General features: G+C 43.8%; 1 long non-coding RNA gene across 3 annotated transcripts in view; it reads left to right on the top strand.

The window, feature by feature from the left end:
- The first annotated feature begins 1,468 nt into the window (after positions 1-1,468).
- LOC116504387 overlaps positions 1,469-19,826 on the top strand; it is an 86,598-nt gene continuing 68,240 nt past the window's right edge. For 2 of the 3 annotated variants that reach the window (XR_004254805.1, XR_004254804.1), the window contains exons 1-5: positions 1,469-1,554; positions 2,530-2,882; positions 6,239-6,322; positions 8,800-8,954; positions 9,848-9,932. This is a non-coding gene — a long non-coding RNA (uncharacterized LOC116504387). Of the gene's footprint in view, positions 1,555-2,529; positions 2,883-6,238; positions 6,323-8,799; positions 8,955-9,847; positions 9,933-13,000; positions 14,096-19,826 lie in introns of those variants that run through there. The other variant, XR_004254803.1, reaches the window with a different exon arrangement.

Here is a 19,826-nt window from a genome sequence, read left to right as displayed (position 1 = left end):
AAGGTAAAGAACATAAAGGGTGGAAAAGGGAAAATAAATATTGGCACTCTTTGACTTAAGGCCCCTGAACCAGACACGGTTACAATGACTTGCAAATTTGGGAGTCATAAAAATACATTTCATGTGAACATGGGAAAAGGAAAGGATGGAAAACTTCAATTCAAGCACAAAGTAGTAATTCGCCAATATTATTCGGTTGCATTTGATATTATTTCCCACAGATCTAAATTTTAAAACCAATACTGGACTCCGTACTTATTCATCTGTTTAATTTTTTTTTTAAATGTCAGTAACATTCTGCACGTTTGAAATAGCTATGAAGGCCTATCACAATTTAACAACCCAGAGAAAAATTAATTTCTGGTAGGAACCCGGGACTGTTCGCCAGCAAAAGTTAAGCACGTGCTTCCACTATAAGGGATGCGACCTTCCAGGGCTCCATTTGGACTGGATCGAGGGATCGACACCTTTCGTAGGGGAAAATTTCAAATCGCAGTGGGTGGGTGTTCACGGGTGAGGCAGGGCGACGTGTGGAAGGACAACCGCCTTCCTTTAAAGCTTATATCCCGAGACGGCAGGTCTTATTTCATCGACCCCAGACCCTTGTTTTGACCCTTCCTCGCACCCTGACAATAGAAACCCCTTTTCGGCGGCTGCCTCGCCCGCGTCCGTCCTCCTCTCCCATCATGGTAAGCGCCCAACCGCACCGCAAAGTTAAGAGCCGAGAACTGGGACTTTGTAGGCCAGTTGAATGCAGAAACTTCTCATCTCGCCCGCAAAGACCCAGCCCCAAACTCCCAGCTGCTCGTCCGGAGAAAACCTGGCCGAGGCTTCCAAAGAAACCGTTGCTTCTTTACAATGATCGGGGGGAAGAGGCTGAAGAGGGGGAGACGCACCCGTACAATCGGGGATCCAGCGATCCTTTTCAACAGCTCCTTTTTAATGCCGCCGTTCCATTTTTAGACCCCGTTTTGGGGTTTTAAAAGCCCCAAGCGCACCTTATAAACTGCCCACTAGCTTCTTGCCCTTTGGGCGGGGAAGGAGAGAGAAAAGGAAAGAATTATGCTGACCCGGGTGGATCTCCCAACGGGGGAAGGGAGGGGAGGATCTGCAGGAACGTGTTGGAAAAGCAGCTTTGGGTCTACCCGGGGGAACCTACGCATGCCACCCGGCCGCTTGGCAAAACAGAACTCGCCCTGCCCATCGCACGACCATCGAACGGCTCCCCGGGAAAAGATGTCCGCGTGGAGAGCTCGATCAAACCCACCCGAGATTAATTCCCCCACCTCCACCCCGCAAAAAAAAAACAACCCGGGGATTTAAAGGATCCCCGATTCACGCCAGCCCGTGAGCCCGCTGAAACTGACAAGAGCCTGGGCAAAGGAGCTCCGAGCACACGCCTGCGTAGTCGGCCGGTGGCTCTTTTCCCCCTCCCTGCTTACCTTCTGTCAAACGAGGGGCACAGCCAGCAGCCCTGGCGCGTTCCTGTGGATTTAACTTGTTCATCCTGGCCAGGTCTTCTTGAGTTACACCGGACGGCACAAAAACGAGGAGGTATGGCAGACACTGGGTGGGCGGCAGGGGGGGAGGAGGCTCCCGCCCCTTGGGGAAAACTAGAACTAGCTTCATGGAAAAGGCTCGCCGGCCACATTTTTTGAAAAAAAGGGAGCGGCGGCGGTAGGGGGGCGACCGGCCAGACCCCCGGAAAGTCAGCCACGAAGGGGGCGGAATTCCAATCGCAGGGAAAAGGCAGAGAGAGAGAGAGAGAGAGAGAGAGAGAGAGAGAAGCACACGCGCGTACAACGCCCTGGCCGAAAAGGAGCGCCCTGGATCCGCGTGGAGCTGCGATTCCACACCCGCAAAAGCCACGGCGGGAGTTCCACGCCGCTGTCACCGAGCGCGCGTGTCGTCTTAAGTTGGCAGCAAGTATCCCTCGAAAGTTTTCGCCGCGCAAAAAAGAAAAAGGAAAAAAAAAAGAGCAGCCCCCACGTGTTAGGCTATAGATCCAGAAGCGCTGGGCTGGGCTGGGCTGGGCTGGGCGAAAGGAGTAGCGGCGGCGGCGGCGGCGACACCACGAGCACCAGCAGCAGCAGCAGCCGCCGCCCAGGAAGGAGAAGCGCGCCCCTAGCCGGTTCCCTCCGCTCTTCTCCTTCTCCGGGCTGTTTAAGGAAGCACCCTCGTCCCCACCCACTAAAGTTAGACCGCTCCGATGGTGCAATTTTTCGCTTGGCAGATTTACAGGGTTGAACGCCACCATCCAAAATAATGGCCCGCCTTCCCACCCACCCCCAAATATATATATTTATATATTTATATACATATCCCAGCTAGGAAAGGAAAAGGCTGGAGCCGCTCGCAAGCCTCCGCTTTGGCATTTCGGCCCGATCTTGACATGGCCGTTGGCTTTCCCGATGGTCTCTCTCTCTCCCTCCCCACCCCGCGTCCCGCCGCCCATATGCCGCCCCTCTCCCGCCGCTACCAGCTGAGCATTCAGAACAGGGCTCTGTTTTCTTTCTTCCTACCTTGCAGGCGCAAGCGAGGAGGAAGACGGCCCCCTAGTGGTTGTAGCCGGTTGTCCATAAAGAGCCAGACGATGAAATGTCTCACTGCGCCCCCCCCCCCCCTTTCGATCTCCTGTCCGCGGCAAAACCCAAGCTACACGGCGGGCGCCGTTTATGCTCAGTGCTGTAAAGGGAAGCCAAGCGTGGCGACGACCGTGCAAGTTTACCGTCGGGTCTCCCCTCCTGGCGCGATCATCTTGGGCGATTGCCCCGATGGTGCCCGTCGTCGTTCCTGCCTTCTCCGCGCCTTGCAAGGGAGCCTCGCGGTTGCCTTCTGCTGAGTCAGAGCCGCGCTGCTTCGAACTCGGGGGACCGTGACAGGTAGCGAATTTCCGGCAGCTTCGCGGCTTTTCCAAGGAGAGGCCCGAGCCAAGAATGACTTGGATTAGGAGGCAAACCCCAAAGACGCGTCGGCCCAGGGCTCCCAGGAGTTCGCTCGCTCGTTTCCTTGTCGGCACACGCAAAACGCAGGGCATGAGCAATCGTCCCCCACCCCAGCTAAATTAGCTAGACAACATTTCCCATAATCCACCCTGTGAGGCCCAGACAAGTCATGCCGCCGGCTCGTTGGCTTTCAGCTTCTTTAGGGCCAGCCTTACCTTTTGGGTGCTTGGATTAGATCCCCTCGTCGGCTGGGAGTTGTAGTACAACATAGCCAGTTTGGCAAATACACCTTTGCTTAGGAGGCTAATTTGTTAAATATGTGTCAAGGTTAAGGTTCCCCTTGCACATGTGCTAGTCGTTCCCAACTCTAGGGGGCGATGCTCATCTCTGTTTCAAAGCCGAAGACGTCTCTGTGGTCATGTGGCTGGCATGACTAAACGCCAAAGGCGCACTTCCTACCAAAGGTGGTCTTTATTTTTCTACTTGCATTATTTACATGCTTTCAAACTGATAGGTTGGCAGAAGCTGGGACAAGTAACGGGAGCTCACTTCATTAGGCAGCACTAGGGATTCGAACCGCTGAACTGCCAACCTTTGTGATCAACAAGCTCAGCATCTTTAGCCAGATAAAATGATATAGTAGTTCAGCTGTTGGAATAAAATGGAGAAAGGCAAGGTTAGGTTCACAGTCAGCTATGGAGGCTCACTTTGCCCTTTCTCACAGGGTGATTGTTGTGGGAAATATGGAACTGAGAGAGTGCTTTAAATACTGATATAAACAGCTGGAAGGCTATAAGTATGAATAGTAAGAGCAATAACAATAATAGTAAGAAGAACAGTGAATTTTGTTGCGGTTGATTTTCACCTGGAAAATTGGTGGTTCTTCAGAAGTCACTGAATTCCCACTCCCAAGGGCCCTGCGGGGATGGTTGCTGATAATTTCTACAATATGGTACAGATAGTCCTTGACTTATGACCACAGTTGTGAGGAGAATTCTGTTGCTAAACAAGGCAGCTGTTAAGTGAGTGATGCCTCAGTTTACAAAAGTTTTTTTAATCGTAATTGTTAAGCGAATCACTTTGAATGGCTCAAGGTTGACTCAGCCTTCCATCCTTGAGGTGGGTAAAATGAGGACCCAGATTGTTGGGGGCAATAGGCTGACTCTATAAACCCCTTAGAGAGGGCTGTTAAAGCACTATGAAGCAATATATAAATCTAAGTGCTATTAAACTTCCCCCACTGACTTTGCTTGTGGGAAGCCAACCAGGAAGGTATCAAATGTTGTTCACATGACTTCAGGATGCTGTAACCGGCATAAATACATGCCAGTTGTCAAATGCCTGAATTTTGATCATGTAACCTTGGGGAGGATGCAATAGTCATAAGTGCAAAAACTAGTCATTTTTTCAGTACTGTTGTAACTTCGAACAATTGCTAAACAAATGGTTTTAGGTGAAGGACTACCTCTATGTGAAGGCCCATGGGTCTGTCCCAGGGGTGGGTTCCTGTACTGGTTAGTACCGGTTCGCTGCGCATGCACTTTGCTTGCGTTATCCCCATTTGACTAAAAATTGCTCTGCGCATGCGCAGAACCATACCAGCAAAAGCAGAAGACACCAGAGAATTGGTTCGGGGGCGTGTTAGGCCTGGGCTGCTGCCGGTTGTGCAACCCAGGACTGAATTCTACTACCAGTTCGGCTGAACCGGGCCGAACCAGCAGCAACCCACCTCTGGTCTTTCCTTTATGCTCATGTAATCAGAATTATTGGTTATAGTACATTCAAACTAACTCTGTAATGTAACCAGCACAAGACATCTAAAGTAAATTAACTGTAACCAGGTAAAGGCATCTAAATATCTATACATGTTCTCGAGAATCATTTGTTAGTTATGCAACTAGATCTTCTTCTACTTTGCTGCATTGTTTTTTTCTCTTCATCTTTTTTAGCAAATAACATTTTGACCATTTTATTGTTAGCCTTTTCTCATTGCTGCTGATTGAGTATTTTAACTGTTGAGTTTATTGCACATTGTCATACATTTTTCAACCATCCCCCTTACTTGGGACATATCTCCACGTAAACTTTAAATTATATCTAAACATAAAATCAGTTGCTGCTTGAACCAGTCAAGTAATGCCAGTGCTCGTGAATATGCATGCCCCGATTGCAGTGAGGTTGCCTAACCTAACAAAAAGGGGTAGGGATGTTGCACATGTTTGTTCACTTTAATTTATACACTCCTTTCCATCTCAGAGGTTTCACATGGATAACCAGAGCAGCGCTTGTACCAAATAGATATTTCAGAAGAGCAATCCTTTATGTAATAATCCAGTATCAAATTTGATTCAGTTCTTTGACTATAACTTCTTCTCCCATATAAGAATGTCTATGGAATGAGAGCTTTTGAGGTCTAGTGGTTAAGACGGTAGTCTAGAAACCAGGAGACTCTTCCACTTCAGGTATGAAAGCTGGCTAGATGACTTTAGGCCAGTCACTCTCTCCTAGCCCATGACTTCAGGCTCTGGTGACAAGTAGATCAGTCAATCAATAGCAGTAGACTTATATACCGCTTCATAGGGCTTTCAGCCCTCTCTAAGCGGTTTACAGAGAGTCAGCATATTGCCCCCAACAATCCGGGTCCTCATTTTACCCACCTCGGAAGGATGGAAGGCTGAGTCAACCCTGAGCCGGTGAGATTTGAACCGCTGAACTGCTGATCTAGCAGTAGCCTGCAGTGCTGCATTTAACCACTGCGCCACCTCGGCTCTTTCGCACCCGATAGATCAACACTAGGTTGTTGAAGAAGGGGAAACCTTGAACTTGTGCCAAAATGCTAGGAAGGAAAAAAAAAAGAACAAATTCCTAAGATGTAATTTGTCCATTCTTATATTTTTTTCTTTCTTAGCATTTTATTCAGATGTAATTTGTCACCAATTGAAGGTAACATCTCTGTTTAGCTGCCCTTGATTCCTGGTGATTAAGGAGTTGCAGTTTTAGTTGTAGTTTTCTTGGTAACAATACAGAAGTGATGTGCCATTACATTTTTCCTCAGAATATCTTTTTACTTCCTAGTTGAGACTAACATCCTGAGATTTCTGGTAGTTTCCTCTCATAAATATTATTTAACCTATACCGAGTTTTTCCATCACTTGCTATAGACATCAGTCAACATCACTGCCTTAATTACCTCTGTACTCAATTAAGTTTTACACTGAAATATTATTAACTATGCCTCATGCTTTTTGTGGGCATTTGATCTTATGTCTCTAATTGGTTTCTCTGTATCCAAGGTATGATTAGGCAAAGGAGGGCAAAACTTCAGCCATCTGAGACAGCCGACTGTGAAAACCAGCAGACAAGATATCTGCCTTTAGGTTAGTCTTGGTGATTTTGCTGTTTTGATCCAAGAGAGTAACCTGTTAAGATTGGCTTTTTTATTGTGCATAAATGTCACTTAAATATAGGTTGGATTCTAACCGAGGATGGCTAATGGAGGTATCCTGAATGTACAGCATAAAGTGAATCTGTAAGCTGAAGACTTATTGGTATCAGATGGCTTTTAGAACATGAGATTAGTGTTCCCCCTATTGGCATCCTGCAAATGCATTGGAACAGCTGTTTCTAACTTTCCAGCCAGAATGTTGATTGGGAATTAAGGAGCTACAAACTCAATGTATCCAAAGAAGCAAGCCCATCTATGCACTCCAAAAATCAACAAGTATCAACAAGATGTCACTGTATGTCACTTGATCTTTCTATCTAAGTTTACCATACAGATCCTTCTCTTAATATGATCACATTTGAGTGAGGCTGCTTGATCTTTAGTGGTCAACTTGCACAGGCCATTCCTTGCAGCTCTAGTACTGAAGACATCCTTCAAGTATTCAACTTCTTAAATACTGAACATGCAAACATGTTTTCATAAAAAAATGTGCCTAAAAGCATTCACATGCAAACATGTAGTATTTAATAGATTTGGGAGATACTATCACACATACTTGCATTACAGCCCTGACTGATGACTGGAGAACCAGATAAGCAGGCTTCCCAGACTCGGAGTGAGGATCTGTGCAAAGATCAGTACAGAAACTGTGCGTGGGAAAATTAGGGTGGGGCACGTTTACACACCCACATCCCCTAACCCTGTTGTGCCTGTTGTACCTGCACAGTGTTTGAGTCATACCAGTTAATCTATTTCTGGCAATGTTCTTGCCCAGTCCAGATATTCGGAGATCCAGTTGCAAGTGTGTGTGCATGTAGGAAAGTCAGGAGTAAAAATGAAGTGCAACTGAATAGAAATTAGCCTGTCATTCTGAATATGAATATTCAACTTGCAAGAAAGCTTATCCCCTGCACTTGTTCCAAGGGCATGTCATGTACAAATTAAATCACAGGTGCTTCTGAGCAAGTTTTCCAGGCAGAAGCCATATAACAATACTCTGAGTGCTGATCACACATGTTCTTTCACCACATGTCCAAGCTGACCAGAGTGTGACCAATTTAACAAAATTGCATGCTTTTTTTCTGCCTGGCAATCGTAACCATGAGGAGAAAATCATGCCATTTAAGCTTTATATGAAGGTTAATCTTGCCATTTACTGTGGGAGTTTGATCTGTGATAGCTCATTAACATGCATGTATACATGATCACTGAAGCCGCTGTTATTATGCCTATTATACGGGAGAGGCTGACAGTGATTGAAGGTTTTTTATTGAGGTTTTTTTTTTCCATACATATTTCAAAGCTATGTGAGATACTTTCTTTTATGTATATTTAAATGCCTGGGGTCCTTGGAATCTGATAAGTGAAATTGTTTAGAAATAGGGTGTGGTACAGGAACAGGGCTTCAGCAGCAGCCATTTGAAGAAAGTAAAAACAGGGAGGAAATGTTACTTGCTCAATTAGCATGTGTTTGTTGTTTAAACAAATCCAGTTCTTGAAGCAGAATCCCAGGCCCAGGATCTGAGGTGGAGAGACAAAGTTATAAACATTTTAATGTAGGGAACATGTAAACATCAGGTTTCCCAACCTTGGTCACTTTAAGATGTGTGCATGTCACCTTCCAGAATTTCCTAGCCAACATGGCACCTTAGAATTCTGGGATTGAAGTCCACACATTTTAAACTTGCCAAGGTTGAGGAACCTGATGCATATGAAATGAACTGAAGGACTGTTTTCAACCTCCAGAAGGACTAGGTCCATGATGGCGAACTTATGGCACACGTGCCACAGATGGGACACGGAGCCATATCGGTGGGCACGCAAGCTTAGCTCCGGTGTGCATGTGTGTGCCGGCCAGCTGGTTTTGGGGCCTTCTGGGCCCACCAGCAGTCGAAAAACAGCTAGTTTCAGCCTCCGGTGGTCCGCCGGGTGTGGGGGAGGCCGTTACTCTGGAGCCTGGCGAGAGTGAAAAACTGACCTTCTAGTCCAACCAGAAGTCAGCAAATTGGCCGTTTTCAGCCACTGGGAGGGAGAGTGGCCTTTTTCGCCCTCCCCAGGCTCCTAGAATAGGTCTGGGCCTGGGGAGGGTGAAAAACGGGTCCCGCGTGCCATCGCGTGCCAAAAGCGGAGAGAAGGCCCATAGAATTATGGGTGTGGGTGCCTCCCCACCCGTGCTCCCCTTGCTTTCGGCACGCGATGGCAAAGAGGTTAGCCATCACTGGACTAGGTACTCAGTCTGCTAATCCCTAAAGACTGAGATCCTTTAAGAGTGAGTCAACCATATTTTAATATTAATTAATATGGTAAAGACAGCAGCCATGAATGTTAACATAAAGAATGGATGGAAAACTAGAGGACATTTCTCTGGCTGGAGCCTTCTGTTGCATATTGTCCTTTTACCCCCCACAGGACCTGTACTAGGGATTTCCAAATGCCAGGTGGTGGCCCAGACTCAGGATTAAGCTAAGTATATGGATATGGAGATATGTGGAACTTCTCCAAGCATCTGGAAGCTAATCCTTTGGGACTATGTGAATATTCCTCTCTGGCTTCTTGGCTTATATGTGAGTGCATATGTGCTAGAACAAGGGGGGTGTAGAGGAGGAGGTGATAGAATAGATAGAAAGGATTAATTGCAACATTCAATTCAGATGTAATCACATGCCCAGCAGGTTGTGGCACATCCTTACTGTCACATTTCTAAAAATAAATGTAAAAGATACTATTCAGACTAGCTTGGCAATCAGAAGGCTATGTAAGAATGGTTTGTTTAAGACTGAAGGACCTAGAACAATGCATTAACCTGCTACTGAAAATAACAATTTGAGGAAAATACACCTAAATCCCAGGACATGATGTGACAACTTCACTACATTTCCACCTTTGATCTGTATGTGTGAAGAAAAGTAACAATGGAGGCTTTATCCTTCCCTCTGGGTTCACAAAATAAATCAAGAGTAGATAAGGATATATGTTTGTTCACTTGGGGACTTCTGGGATAACTTTTAGGGCTGTGCATCAGAGGTGGTAAGTTCTGACCAGTTCTGGAGAACCGGTAGGGGAAATTTTGAGTAGTCCGGAGAACTGGTAAATACCACCTCTGACTGGCCTCGCCCCCATCTATTCTCTGCCTCCCGAGTCCCAGCTGATCAGGAAGGAATGGGGATTTTGCAGTATCCTTCCCCTGCCACGCCAACCAAGCCACACCCACCAAGCCACGCCCACAGAACCAGTGGGAAAAAAATTTGAATCCCACCCTTGCTGTGCATATTTTCAAAATGATTGGGAAGAAATGCTTTAAAATGTAAAGATTTACAAGCACAGCACCTCTTTAAAACAGCCGTGTCTTCTGACAGTCTGAAAAAAGACTTGAAGTCCATATGTAACTACAATCTATATCCTTTCTCTATAAATGTGCAGACTAATTCTGTTTAATCCCTCCCGCTCCTTTTCCCAGGCCCACTGACAGAACCACATCTTCAGGGCAAATAGACTTGACTACTTCAAGATACTTTCGGAAAGCCAGAATTCACACAAAAGAAGTGGGTTGTTAAGCTCTGCTGTGAGGTTGACCCCCTTTGTCCAATCTAAAAAGATAGAGGGTAAGATTTTAGGATGCTTGTAACCAAATAGGCTTCGTTGTGACACCACCCTGTGGTGAGAATACCCCTTCCCCTGAAACTTTCATTGTAACTTATTTTTAGTGACAGCAAAAAGATGACCTTTAACTTGATGATCAAGCCGCACAAACCTGCTGTGCTCTATTCTGTTGCAACTGGATAATCGGTTCCTTTCAGAGTTGGTGTATTGTGTTGTTATTAGACGTATTTTCAACTCATTTTATGCAAATCTTTTTATTAAAAAAGAATGTTTGGGCCTCAAGATTAGCCAAGGCTAGTTTTGAGGCCCAAAGTCTAGCGCATCATTGCCAATAGGTACCCAAATAGGCAAGCTGCAAATGATGTGAGAAGCAGCGTTTGGATTGATAAGAGGTATGCAGAGTCCTGTTCGTGCTAATTATTACGGCACCAGGTGTATTAAAGGAATTGAGGGACTTCATGCAACACTAGGTTTGGTAACCCCTCCATATACACACATCTCTAGATGAACATTGCAGGTAGATTCTTGCAAACTGAAGTACACCAGTGTTTTCCAAATGGGACATTAACAGAATCTGAGCTAAAAAAAAATAAAGATTTATCCAATTTAATATTGGATACAAAATCTAACTATACTTTTACTTTTCAGAGTTTTCAAATTCTTTAGAAGGAGAGAGATCTTTTTTATTGGAGAAAGTTGCTTTTGAAATGATATTTTTCTTATTTTCTGCAATATGCAGCATTTATAGAACTGCTGTAGGCAGTGCCTATTTCAGTGACAAAAAGAAAACAGAATGATTAGAAATCAATCACCCATGAGAGTCTTCTTACTTCTCAAAGTAATAGCTTATTGCCCATTGATTCCTACCATCTTTCCTATCCTTCAGCTAGTTGTCTACGGATGGCAAGAGAAACTGACAATTCCTCAGCTAACTCAAAAATGCCATTGTCAAAATGAGGGACATTGTTACAAAAAAAACACCATTTGGAAAGCCTTAATACTCAGTCTCAATGGGTTCAACTCTAGCCATATGCCTGGTCCCATTCTCCCCTGCCACTTTTCAGATGAGGCAGGCAGGAAACAGGATAGGAAGAAACTGTTGACTAGGTTGGGATGACTGATTGCCCAGTAATGGGGAGTCCCATTCTAGGCAGTGATGCATGGCCCTGGGCAGCCCCACCCCAGGAATCTGGGGGTCTACCCTGGAAGTGGGATAGCTGGGGCTAAGGCTGGTTGCCCTGAACTGCAAAGTAGAATTTGCTTAATTAGGCAGCCTTTCTTCTATCCAAATTGTTTTTCATCTGCCAACCAGTTCTAAGATTTAAAATCCGAAGTAGGCAGACAGTATTTTATGAAGAGTTCTGTTTCCCTAGGACATATCTGTTGGGGTCCCTGTTCTGGAGTTGTAGCAAGGCTGGAGTCAAATAGATAAGATTCACTGTCTTCTTAAAACAGGGCAAGTAAGCTCTCTTCCCTCATTCTAGGTGTTTGGTTCCCTGTGATGATGTCAGAGGGATCAGGAAGGGCCCAAACCGGACCCCTCAGTTTCCCCCCTCAAAAGAGAGAGTTGTATCTGGAGGAGAAGGAGGAGGGAGAACTAACCAAATGGACTAAAGCTGACCCCCCCCCCCTTGTTTTTAACACTACCAGAGAGCAAAGAGCAACAGAAGTACACAATCACATGATGCTGCCCTGTTGTGAAACTTTCATTGCAGGTTATGGCTATTAATGGCAAATTGCTTGTAGAGATCAACTTGTAGCTTCAAATGTAAATTACAATTGGCACACTGACCAAGTGCTTTTGAAATATTACAAGAGGATTAGCAACTTGCATATATAAATAATATACACAGACAAGAACACCTGTTACTGGGGAAGGGCATTATCCTATAATAATCCCAACATCCTGGAAAGCAACAAAACATGAAGAGGTCATTCACACTGAGATTTTCTCTGCTGGAGATTTGGTTCTGTGAGTTTGTTTCTTTAAGTACTCGGAGACAAAAGTAGTGAAAATTGGAATGCGTTTCCCTAAAAGTCAGCATAACACATCTTGATTGACATCTACAAAAGACTAGTGGCATTAAGTATTTATACAACTGTGTAAAAGCTTCCCCTTCATGTATATATTTCTGGGGGAGACTATTTTAACATGTTAGTGATTTATCCAAGTAAACTGGTGTATGAGCATAGAAAAGCTTCCAGATCTTTTAATTTCCAATTGAAATGAGGAGGTCACAGTTAAAATCAGAATAAGCACCCTAATAGGAACAGGACACGATCAAAGAATTTGATTTCAGATTTCTCTTAAATTACTCCAAGCCAGAATATTCCCATCCACGTTATCGTCAGGCTGCAAATCTTGCATCTTTGTGGGAATGGGTTCCTTAATTTCAGTGGTATTAACTTTTGAGATGGCTAGAGCGCTTCTTGGGTGAGATGTAGGTTCCAAACAACTTTATCACCCATAGCTTCTGAGCTGAAGCAGAACTCCGAGGAAAGCAATTTTCCTCATTTCTCTCCATATAGAGCTGCAGGGCCAGCCAAGTATCTCTGCATGGTGTGTGAAGTGTGTGTGTGTGTGTGTGTGTGTGTGAGAGAGAGAGAGAGGGTGGGAGGGGGGGTGAAACTAAAATAAAAAAGAAAGAGATTTAAAATTAAAATTTGTTTTATTCAAGCTTTAATAGAATCAAATGAAAGCAATATGATTATTCCACATGTATTTCATACTATTCCTCCTCAGTCACATTAAAAGTTACAACCTAGTGGCTGTTTTTGACCCAACAACTGTGTCTAGTTTTTTTATTTTTTCTTTTTAGTAACATTTATTCAAGAACTATATTTTAAAGTCATAGATAATAATTAAAACTGAAACAAAAATAAAAAGGCTGACCTTTCCAAAGTGCCCGATTCTTGGCTTGTGGTTAGCCTTACTGATTAACTGGAGGGTTTTTTTAAATTGTTGATCAGACTTTTAAATGAATAGTTGTCCTTCTTAAATCAATTACAGATTTGCAAGCCTGATTATGAAGCACATTTAGAGCCTTTACCCAAACTTGACTCTTGCAGTCTAAGAGTGACAGCAATTTGAGCCTACTCTGATCCCTCACCTGTCCTTGCCAATCCATTCTGGTGCTGGTGGAAGGCTTCCTGGAGGAAGGTAGCAGAGAAACACTTTGAGCAGTTTTTGTTAAGTATTTGCCCTTGTGAGACTGGCTTCACTTGGGAATTAGGAGTCCTCAATATTTATTATTGCAATATTCTACAACTTTGCGTTTTGTGTATTCTTGACATAGAAATATTTTAAAACATTGTAAACTGCTGGCTTCCCCTCCATGGAGGATAGGCTGTTATTTTAGTCCTTCCTCGTGTAATCAGATCAAATCTGTTAAACTTGTTCAAAGTTTTAACATCCAAGAATCTACCTAAAAACCTGCGTCATGCATAGGATTCAAAATAATGGGGTACTTTGGTAAGGTTTTTTTCGTGGGGGGGAGGAAGTGTGCCCAGTCGATTCGGCTTCAATCCAGATTTGGACATTCCTTGACAATCTGGTCCTTTCCTCTATTTTTGTAAAGCGGGGGGGGGGGGGGGGGTTACTGAAGGAGACAGGTGTAATTGGTCAGATTTCAGGGGCTGGTAGCACTTCAATGCTCCTTGCAGGGCCACTGGGAACTCGCATGATATCCTCTGCAGTGGTTTCTTCCTTCTGCAGTTTGGCATATTGTTCAGGTTATGGCCTGTTTTGGCTCACTGAGTTCAGTGGTTTTTATAAAAATATTATGAAATGGACTGCTGTTTCCTCCAGAAAATCCCCTAATTCACTTGATTCTTTTTTCATGGAAGACCTACTAATACTGGATATTTTAGCCTTCCTTAGCCAACTTCTTGTTTTATTAATATTATTATTGGCAACCCTCCCTTTGACTTAATTATTTAGATATATTGATAATTTCACCCATACAATCTCTTTTCTGTGTTGCCTTATATATTTCTGTGAAAACCATCACCATTGTGTTTATGTTGGTGCTTAATCTCCCAGGAAGAGTTTTATCCTCACCTTACAGCTTCATGTGAATTGGAATAAACATTCAAATGATTCAGACTGTATTTTCCTTTTTATGGTACCCAGGCATAAGATTTTTTTTTGCTTCTAACCTGGCTGCAAGATTGAAAATCTCTGACAGTAAAAGTCCAGGCCCTCTGGTTATCTGTTGCTTGCAGGGCTGGATAAGGATATAATGAAAGAGAACATATTTCAGTACAAGTCCTTCTATTACACAAGTGATGAGTCATTAATAAACATTGATATAATCACTTCCATTTGCACCAAAATCCATCTGTCTGAAATTTGGCAGTGGTTCCCCACAGGAAAGACTGCATTTGCTACATTTTAAAAACAAATTATATCCCCAAATAACAGCTACAGGCACATCCCCCTCACACACACACACAAAAGCCAGATTTTAAAGAAGAGTTACTGGAAACGTCCTACATCAATTTCACTGAAATTTGGTGGGCTGGATTCCGCCCAAGAGGTGTAATGTGTCTTTACATTTCTTCCCATTCAGCTGAATCTTTAAAAAGTAACCGTGTTCATTTCCTTCATATTCAACAATGACACAATTTGGTTAAGGCATCAGGCTAGAAACTAGGAGACCATGAGTTCTAGTCCTGGCTTTAAGCATGACAAACTGGCTGGGGGATGTTGGAAAAAGTGTCCACCTAGATTCAGTTCCAAGTGGGGAGAAAGATGTTGGAAACATGGAGGCTATTTGGAAAGATGGTTTAATGGTGGACAAGACCACATGGTTTGAGGTCCTGGGCAAAGTGAGCACATGGGTAAGAGAGAGATTTATAGCCTCTCTGGGGCTTTGAACTTGCTTCCTGCTCCTGTGAAAGAAATGTATTCTGATTGGTTGTCAGACTCCCATGGGGCCATGCAGGGGTAACTTTGTATGTTGTCTTGAGTCCCAGGCTTGGTTGAATCTTGCTGGGTGATGATGTAATAGCAATAGCAATAGCAGTTAGACTTATATACCGCTTCATAGGGCTTTCAGCCCTCTCTAAGCGGTTTACAGAGTTAGCATATTGCCCCCAACAATCCGGGTCCTCATTTTACCCACCTCGGAAGGATGGAAGGCTGAGTCAACCCTGAGCCGGTGAGATTTGAACAGCCGACCTGCCGAACTAGCAGTCAGCTGAAGTAGCCTGCAGTACAGCACTCTAACCACTGCGCCACCTCGGCTCCCTCTAATAAAGAGGGTTTGGGGCAATTACTATTATGGCTGAGGGCTAACACTACCTTTGTTGGTTCTTGGGTGAGGGCATTTGCTTATGAATAGACCTAGCTATATCTTTATCTCTTAAGTGCTGACATGGTTGTGGGCTATTGAGGAGAGTGGGGGCTATTAAGAATGAGTCTGCTTCCTGCCTACAAAAAAATAAGTTTCTCCATTTCTCACCCAGGGAAATATAATATTCTGCCTTTTTAATATTTCCTAGAATATTTCCTTCTTGTAGGAGATCTGTGAGTGCTAACTTTCTTACAGAGATTTTGGGCCAGTGATTCTCTCTCAGCCAAACCTATCTCACAGGGTGGTGGTTGTGGGGAAAACAGGAAGAGGAAGGAGGGTATGTTCCTTAGGTATGTTCACAGCTTTGAGTTATTTATAAGCAATAATAAGAGTGGGATGCAAATAAAATAAATGAAACTCAGTTCTCACTCCAGGTTTGGCTACAAGATCAAAGAAGAAAGCCTGCAGTTGATATATACTATGGGACTCAGCTGTAAGAGACCCTCCGCTCTTCCTTTTCTTGTAGATGCAGATTTATGTGTATTAGCAGAATTGAGAATAGGATTCCCTTTGAGAAATAACAAAGTAATAGGCAAAGGAGAAAACCCTAAGGGCATCCTTAAAAGTAAAGTTTTGATACTGCCAGTAGAGCACCAGCTGTTGCCCTGTTTGAGTCAACCAATACCATATAACATTACCATAAATAGAAGGTGCTTCTTGTCCATTCTTGAACAAAACCAATGAGGTCAAATTCCTGGAGTTTTGCAAAAGTCCAAGAAATTTTGCGCAAGAGTAGAGGGCTTATTTTACCCTCTCCCCCATTTGCTTTAGTTGTTAAAAATTTGGTAGATTTGAAATAGCCAAACAGCAATAGCAAAAAGACATATATTGCTTCACAGTGCTTTACCTCCCTCTTCAAGCGTTTTACAGAGTCAGCATATTGCCCCCCCCCCCCAACAACCTGGGTCCTCATTTTACCAACCTAGGAAGGATGATAGGCTGAGTCAACCTTGACCCAGTCAGGATCAAACTCTTGTCAGTCGGCAGAATTAGCTTGCAATATTGCATTCTAACCATTGCGCCACTACGGCTCTTGGTCTAGTGTAAGACCCATCTCCTCACCGAGTAAAAAAGGTCAAGCCTACTTGTACTCTTCCCGCTATCATTCTGATTTGCAGTTTCATCAAGAACATGACATCTTGACTACAAAGGGCATTTGTTTCCTTTCCTAATCCCAGAGTGATACAGAATGGTCTAGAAATTAAGAACGCAACTGCAACTTCAATTAGGTGTTCAGTACTTCCTTAATTATTCCAAATATTTTTATCCTGCCTTTCTACAAATAGCACTGAAAGTAGCTAACAAACCTTATTAAAATCCTTAATCTGCAGTGGCACCTTAGGGTCTATTCCTTGGACCGCAAAGGTAACTAACAAACAAATACTGGAATGCGTAACACCAGACATGTCACTAGGAAGGCAAAATCACGAAACTCTCACTTACTTTGAACATGTCAAAGAAGGGAAATTCACTCAAGAAAGCTTGGAAATTAGGCCATCAAAGAACTTGGTGGCTGGACATCAGCAAAGCTGATAGAAAAACTTGAAGTGCAAGATCGAAGGATGTGCAAAGACCTGACCCATAGAATCGCCAAGAGCCAGACTTGATTCATCATCACCCTAGGGCAGTGATGGAGAACCTTTTTGGCATCGAGTGCCTAAACTGGAATGCACGTGCATGTGCACTCTGCAGCACCAGAAATCCAAAGACCAGCTGGCCAGCACGCATATGCCTGTTTTCTGGGCCAAAATGGCCTCAAAATGGCCTGGTTTTTGGCCTTTTTTCAGGCCATTTTCTATTGCTCCAGCACCCACACAAACCAGCTGGCCAGAAACCAGAAGAGCAGCTGGCGACGGCGCCTGTGCCCACAGAGAGGGCTCTGCGTGCCACCTCTGGCATGCATGCCATAGGTTCTCCATCACGGTCCTATGGTTACAGAGTCAGGACAGCTTGAATCTCTGGGGAGATGCTATTCCAAAGAGCAGGCATTACAAAAGGGAAAGAGCCCTTCCTGAATCCCATCAGATAACACTATTTGACGCACAGAACACAAAGCATGCCTGCTCTGCTGAAACTTATGCAACAAGAAGAAATGATGGGAGAGAGGTCCTATAGATATTTTTATTTATTTATCTTTTTTTTAAACTGCCCATCTTACTCACAGAGGGACTCTGGGTGGTATACAAACAAAATATTAAAAATATAAAAACTGCATACAAAATTTAAAAAGACACAAGCAATGTTAAAATTAAAGGTGGGAGAGGGCTTTCAGGCACTAATCAACCCTTCAGACACATGCTTCTCTGCACCCCAAGCAAGATGGCAGAGTCACATTTTAATGCCTTTCCTGAAGGCCAAGAGTACAGCCCCCCTCACTCCAGGCAATGAATGTTCCACAAAGTGGGGGCATTGCCAGAGAAGGCTCTATTCCTGGATCCTACCAATTGGAATTCTTTGGCTGACAAGGTCCACAACATGCCTTTCTTGCCAAATATCCAAGCCCTGTGCCATGAAGGGCTTTATAGGTGGTAACCAGCATCTTGAACTGCATTCAGAATACTTCAAATACCAGAAGCATTACACAGGGACACTGTGATGGGCTCATGATTGCTCACCCCACTGCATTCTGAATTGGCCAAAGCTTCCAAGTGATCTTTAACAGCAGACTCATGTAGAGCATATTGCAATACTCTATGCACAAGGTGACTGTGGCATAAGTAACTGAGAAATTTTCATTCCGGGAAAGGGTTCCATTTATATGTAACATAACCTGTGCAAAAGCCTTGTGAAGGTTCCTCCCCCTGCTTCAGACTCAACAGTTTCCAATTGCTGGGGAAAGATCTTGACTACAACACCAAGGGTTGAGAAATATAGCTGAATATCATCATCATACTGACCAAACCTGGCCTCAATGGATGATTTTGCCCAGAGGTTTCATATAAGTGTTTGCTGTAGCCCACCAGCAGCCAGTACAGCTGGCAGCAGATTTGGAAAGTGAAGAGGTTGGGGAAGAACAAGGGCCAGTCCTGGAATCTGGGGAAGGCTCTGATGAGGGCTCTGCATCGGAGGCAGAGATGGGGCCAGGGCCGTCTAACAGTTATCAGCTGCCTTTGGAGTCGGATATCAGTGGGGCAGAAGAACAACTGGAGCCTGTTCCTGATGTGCGCATGTGCAAAGCTGCCAAGAGAAGGGAACAGCTAAGAAACAAAGGCCGACTTGGGAATAAGGCCACAGGTGGATGGTGAATGGCCCCTCCCATAGGGAAAAAAGAAGAGCGAAAGGGGAGGGGAGTTTGCAGGAGACAATTAGTTCATTCCTGCATTCTTGCCAAGTATTGCGGCATTTGAAAGATATCGGCCTGGCCACTCTCCAATCCTGATAAAGATAGGTAATTATGAACTATCTTGAAAGGCTGTGGGAGAGGAAAGACTGCTGGAGAGGAATTCACTGTAAATTAAATCAAAGGGGTTTATGAGGACTCAGCTTCATGCTGCTGGGGAAGCCTAAGTCAGAACAGTGTTAAACCAGAGTCAAAATTATTATAATTTTGATTATAATTTTTCTTACTAGGACAATTAGAAAAAAACTCAAGAACGGTTGATTTTATATATGTAATGTCAGTGAGATTATTATAGGCACAAAAATGGAAGAACACAAAAATAGCCACAACCGAATAGACTGTGTAGATCAGTGTTTCTCAACCTTGACAACTTGAAGTCCACAGGACTTCAAGTTGCCAAGGTTGAGAAACACTGGTGTAGATGGTGGAATTTGCAGAAATGGCTAAATTGACTTGTTTGATTGGAGTGAGAGCAACAATTTTTTTTTTTAAAAAAAGAAGCACTATGACCTTTTTTTTTTGCTGAAAATTGATAAAAAATGATTTTATTTAAAAAGTGATTTCTATATCTGTATCGATTAAAAAGGGTTGTGAATGGGATGGATTGAAAGAGGGATACATTATTAGGTGTATAACTGCTGTAGAGAAGATTGGGAGTTGCTTCTTTCTCTTTCTCAACACACTTTATATTACTTTTCTTCTATATTTTTCATGTTTATCTTTTAACTTTGTAAAAAATACCTTAAGTAAAAATTATTTTTTTTTACAAAAAACGAAAAAAGAAAATCGAGAGAGTCGAGCCTTGTGGCACCCTGCAGGTTAGGGAGCCCAGGCTCCAGGTCTCTAGTGTCAACATTGACTGGAATCGGCGGTAATGAACTACCGCAACCCTGGGCCTCTTGTTCCCAAGCCCTGTAGCCAGTTATGGTCAATAGTATCAAAGGTCATTGAGAAATCAAGAAAAACAAGAACAGTTATACCAACCCTATTCTGGCCCCACCAGAAGTCATCCACAAGCGCAATCAATGCCCTTTTGGTACTATGCCCTGGCCTGAAACTCAAATGAAATTGATCCAAATAATCCATTTCTTCCAGTCTGACCACCTTTTCAACAATCCTGCCCTAAAATGGAAGGCTGG

This window comes from Thamnophis elegans, chromosome 2 (genome assembly GCF_009769535.1).
Source record: "Thamnophis elegans isolate rThaEle1 chromosome 2, rThaEle1.pri, whole genome shotgun sequence".
NCBI classification, from domain to species: domain Eukaryota; kingdom Metazoa; phylum Chordata; class Lepidosauria; order Squamata; family Colubridae; genus Thamnophis; species Thamnophis elegans.
The sequence above is the reverse complement of the archived record's forward strand: the minus strand, read 5'-3'. Positions and strand labels throughout refer to the sequence as shown.